The sequence below is a fragment of the Vulpes vulpes genome, chromosome 3 (assembly GCF_048418805.1).
Source record: "Vulpes vulpes isolate BD-2025 chromosome 3, VulVul3, whole genome shotgun sequence".
Lineage (NCBI taxonomy): Eukaryota > Metazoa > Chordata > Mammalia > Carnivora > Canidae > Vulpes > Vulpes vulpes.
Window position 1 is genome coordinate 145757855 of NC_132782.1, and position 4414 is coordinate 145762268.

Consider the following 4414-nt stretch of genomic DNA (forward strand, 5'->3'; position numbering starts at 1 on the left):
AAGATGTATTCATATGAATATAATGAATACTTTTTAGCCATGAAAAAGAAGGAAATCCTACCATTTGTAACAGAGATGGAACATGAAGGTATTATTCTAAGTGAAGTGAGAAAAAGATACATATTTTATGATAGCACTTATACATGTGATCTAAAAAAAGGTGAAGTCACAGAAACAGAGACTACAATCTTTTTTTCCAGGGCCTGGGTGTTGGAGGAAATGGGGAGAGTTTGGTTAAAGAATACAAACTTCCAGTTATAAGATGAAGACGTTCTGAAGAGCTAGTGTTTCACATGGTGATTATAATTAGTAATACTTTAGAATATACTTGAAAGTTGCTAAGAGAGTAGATCTTAAATGTTCTCACCACACACACACAAAAAAAGAAACTTGTATTATTTGACATGATGGAGGTGTTTGCTAACAATATGGTGGTAATTTTGCAATGTATGTTTACCAAATCAACATGTTGTATACCTTATACAATAATGTATATCAATTATATCTCAGTAAAGATGGGGGGGAAGCACAGAAAATATAGTCAGAGACCAAGTATCTGAATTATTACCACTTTAAAAAATATTTTTAGGAACGCCTGGGTGGCTCAGGGGTTGGGCATCTGCCTTTGGCTCAAGCTGGGATCGAGTCCCACATCGGGCTCCCTGCAGGGAGCCTGCTTTTCTCTCTGTGCCTCTGCCTCTCTGTCTGTGTCTCTCATGAATAAATAGATAAAATCTTTAAAAATTTTTTTAAATTTACTAATGTATTACCTTTATATGTACATTTTTGAAACATACTTAAAAACACACAGTTAAATGACAAAACTTCTAACTTTAGCTTTAAAACATACTTGGTTTATTAATATGTAAGATATTGTATATAATCCATTTAACTCATCATCTTAATGAAACTTTAACAGTTCCCTCAATAAACAAATGGATAAAACACATTCATCCTCTTTATATTCATATTTCTTTGTAATGAGTGTATCACTCATTTTAGCTACATCTTTAACCAAAGCAACTAACTTCTGAATTCTCAGTCACAGCAGAACTAGGAGATTGGTGACTGAGAAGGATCTATCACAGACCAGTGCTTTTGCCCTGGCAGGACTCCAGTGAAAGTTGCTTATGTTCTATCAATACCCTCCAACAACTCGTTTATATTTGTAAAGTTTAAGTGCAAACGTGACCATGTACACTAGTGTGATCTAAAGTTACTTGCATATCTCTTTTAAACTATTAACTAATGTCCATTGTAGAATCTATACAAATAAAAGACGCACATACATATAATAAAACTATGTTTTCTTGTTTTTGTATTCTATTTTTTTATGAATTTAGATCTACCTAATTAGGAATTGTCCACGTAGTCTCAGGTTATTTTAACTCGATGATATTAATTTCACAATAGTCTACATTCTCTGCTAGGGATTTTGGAAATCTTGTTTGAGGTTGATTTAAAGATAAACATAATCTAATTCTTCAGAGAACTACTATATTTAAATTTTTTTATAGGTAATATGAGCAGAGATACCAGGAATGTATGATTTGTAATAGTATTATCTGAAGTTAACAAGAGTAAATATTTCAAAAGATAGTTGAACCATAATTTTTATAACTTTAAACATTTAATGGAAGTAAAAAATCAGTATAGGAAATCTAGAAAGTTAGAATTAATTAGGCTTTCCATGAAAAAATAATATTATGCTAACATGCTTCACACTATATTAAAATCGAGAACATATTAACTATTTTTAAACCCAAATTATCAAACCCATTAATTTGTTCAAAGATTCACCTTGATAGAAATATAACCTAAACTAATCTTTATATAATTTCCCCTGTATTCATATACCAACTGTTTAAACTTTTTAAGCAACTCCTATTTTTTCTACTCCTCTTCCCACTCTATTTTATTTTTTTTCTCTTTCATTGCGTTACAGTATCAGTAAGCCTCTGAAGCTTTTATAAATTGTCAGCACACTTAAAGCTTAATTTGCTTCCTGAAGATTATTGACTGTCTTATTAGCCTTTATAAGTCAACCAGAATTCTTTAAATTTAAGACTTTACAATTAAATTTTAAAGTTTTCTTGAGAAATCGACAAAAATATGCTTTTGTTTATTTAGACAATATCTCATATTTAGCAGATGAATCTTATAAACCCCTGTGCAAGGAAGGGAACTCTGGAAGAATGTAAAGTTGCTTTTCCTCCTATTTTATTATGTGCTTTTTTGGAGAGCACTTTCCAGATATGGTCAACTTAACAGTTCTACTGCAGGATTTTGTAACACCTCATTGTAGTTTACACAAAGCTCTCCCTCACATTTTTACTTGGCTCATTTGTGTATATTTCCATGCGACTTTCTTATTTCTTTTCCAGGAGGAAAAAAACAAAACAAAATAAAACAAAAACCACGCATTTGAATCCAGGCACTTTGAATCTTTGAGTTTCCTTAGAATGTCACAATGCCCCAAAGAGGCTGGAGGCAGTCATTCTCATCCCAAAGACATTCAAGCTTATTCACAAAATTGAAATGCACACCAAGCAAAGCTATTTTAGAAGTCCGGCTCTATTTTACAAGGTCTACAAAACCATTTTCAATTTTTCCATGTTTTTTTTTTCCTTTGAAGATAGATCTTTTTGTATTGAATATATCCCTACAGTGTGCCCCAGAAATAGACCTTTATCATCAATTAATCTTGGAAAGGTTCCCAAAAGAGAAAGAGAGATAATGAGAGGGAGTCAGTCCAGGTACAGAAAGAGCTGCCATTATAAGCAGAGTATTATGAAAGATTGATTTCCTTGTCTTATCCTTCTGTATCACACTTCTCTGTATGTTTTATGCATCTCTTCCACCTTGATGCTGGACTTGGCTGTGTGACCTGTTCCTGTTAGAGATCAGCAAGTACACACACGCAGGGCTTGGCAAGCATCTGTGCATTGGGTATTACCCTCTCTGAACACTATCACCACCGTGTGAAAAGTCAGCATGAAACACATGGAGAGAGGCCCTGCTGGCCGAGGCAACCAGAACCCAGCTGAGACCCCAGACATGATTGAGAAGTTGTCTTAGACCATCAGCCCGGTTGAACTCACAGATGATTGCAATTGCGTGAGTGAGCCTTGGTGCGGTGAGCAGAAGAACCTCAACAAACATTTGGAGAAATAACAAATTGTTTTAATCCACTAAGTTTTGTGTGGTTTGTTACACAGTAGTAGATAACTTACATATCTTTTTTTCTTTTCTGAAGAAGGAAAAGGGCTTTTCTCTTTCAGTACAAAGACCTACAAAAAACTAACAAAAGAAAATATAGAGCATAAGGATAAACAACATGAAGTTCTGGCAGCAGTTGGAAAAGTCAACAAATCAGGGAGGTAGGATTTGACAGGGGCTGGTTTTCAACTCCAAGATTCAGACCAGCCACCCAAGTTTGACCATATTACCTCATGATCTAGTAGCAAACAGATATCAGGAGATTCTGGAATTTCTGAGACAGACAAGCGAACAATTAAGACGGCAAACCAACAACCAACTTCTTCAGTCTCCGGCCACCAGTGAGACCACCACGAAAATAGCTGCCCCTGCATGATTTTCACAGCAGCTGTGCACAAAAATCAGATGTGGCCAAAACCCAGGATCAGCATGTAGGAGAGGACAAGTTTGGTACCTGAACAATAACACCCACAGAAGTGAGAAAAGGTAAGGCAGGAGGTGGGTGAGGTGTTTTCTTAGGCTGCATGCTTCTGATAGCTCTGATTCATTTAGTTGCCTTAAAAACAGAGCTGGGGGGGGGGGGGAGGTTAAAAAAAAAGCTGAGTTTACTTAGGTAGGAGGGAGATAATCAACCATAGACTGGTTGTTATTGGAAAAAAAAAATAAGGTGGAATTTATTCAAACAAGAACCATAGACTAGCAATAGAACAGTAAAACTTCTTTGTTGTCCTTGGATGAGTTGATTGGCTAAGAAGTAGCTAAAGAGGAACAACTGGCCCTGCAGCAGGACAGCAAGATTAATATTAGGGAAAGCAAATTCAGTTACTTATGGGTTGTCTGAGAAAACTTATCATTTCAGCTGTGGAGGACATTTGATTGCTGTCTCTGTGTAAAAAGAGGTCAGATCTTTCTTCAGCTTTTCCACCTTGGTTAACCCTCCATTTCTTGCAACATAAATCCTTGGGGGAGAACCCTGCAGTGTTCCTGCTGCCCACCGGGTTTATTTCATTTCATTTTCTTTCTTTTTTTTTTTTTTAAGATTTTATTTATTTATTCTTGAGGGACAGAGAGAGAGAGAGAGAGAGAGAGGCAGAGACACAGGCAGAGGGAGAAGCAGGCCCCACGCAGGGACCCTGATGTGGGACTTGATCCCCGGGACTCCAGGACCACGCCCCAGGCCGAAGGCACGTGCTAA

At 36.2% G+C, this 4414-nt stretch overlaps 1 protein-coding gene across 3 annotated transcripts in view; it reads left to right on the forward strand.

Moving 5' to 3' along the window:
• Positions 1 to 2981: 2981 nt before the first annotated feature.
• SLC44A5 (solute carrier family 44 member 5) overlaps positions 2982 to 4414 on the forward strand; it is a 375730-nt gene continuing 374297 nt past the window's right edge. The window contains exon 1 of one of the 3 annotated variants that reach the window (XM_072754861.1): positions 2982 to 3705. The gene's annotated coding sequence lies outside the window, so the exon portion shown is untranslated. The remainder of the gene's footprint in view (positions 3706 to 4414) is intronic. The other 2 variants (XM_072754860.1, XM_072754863.1) reach the window with 2 other exon arrangements.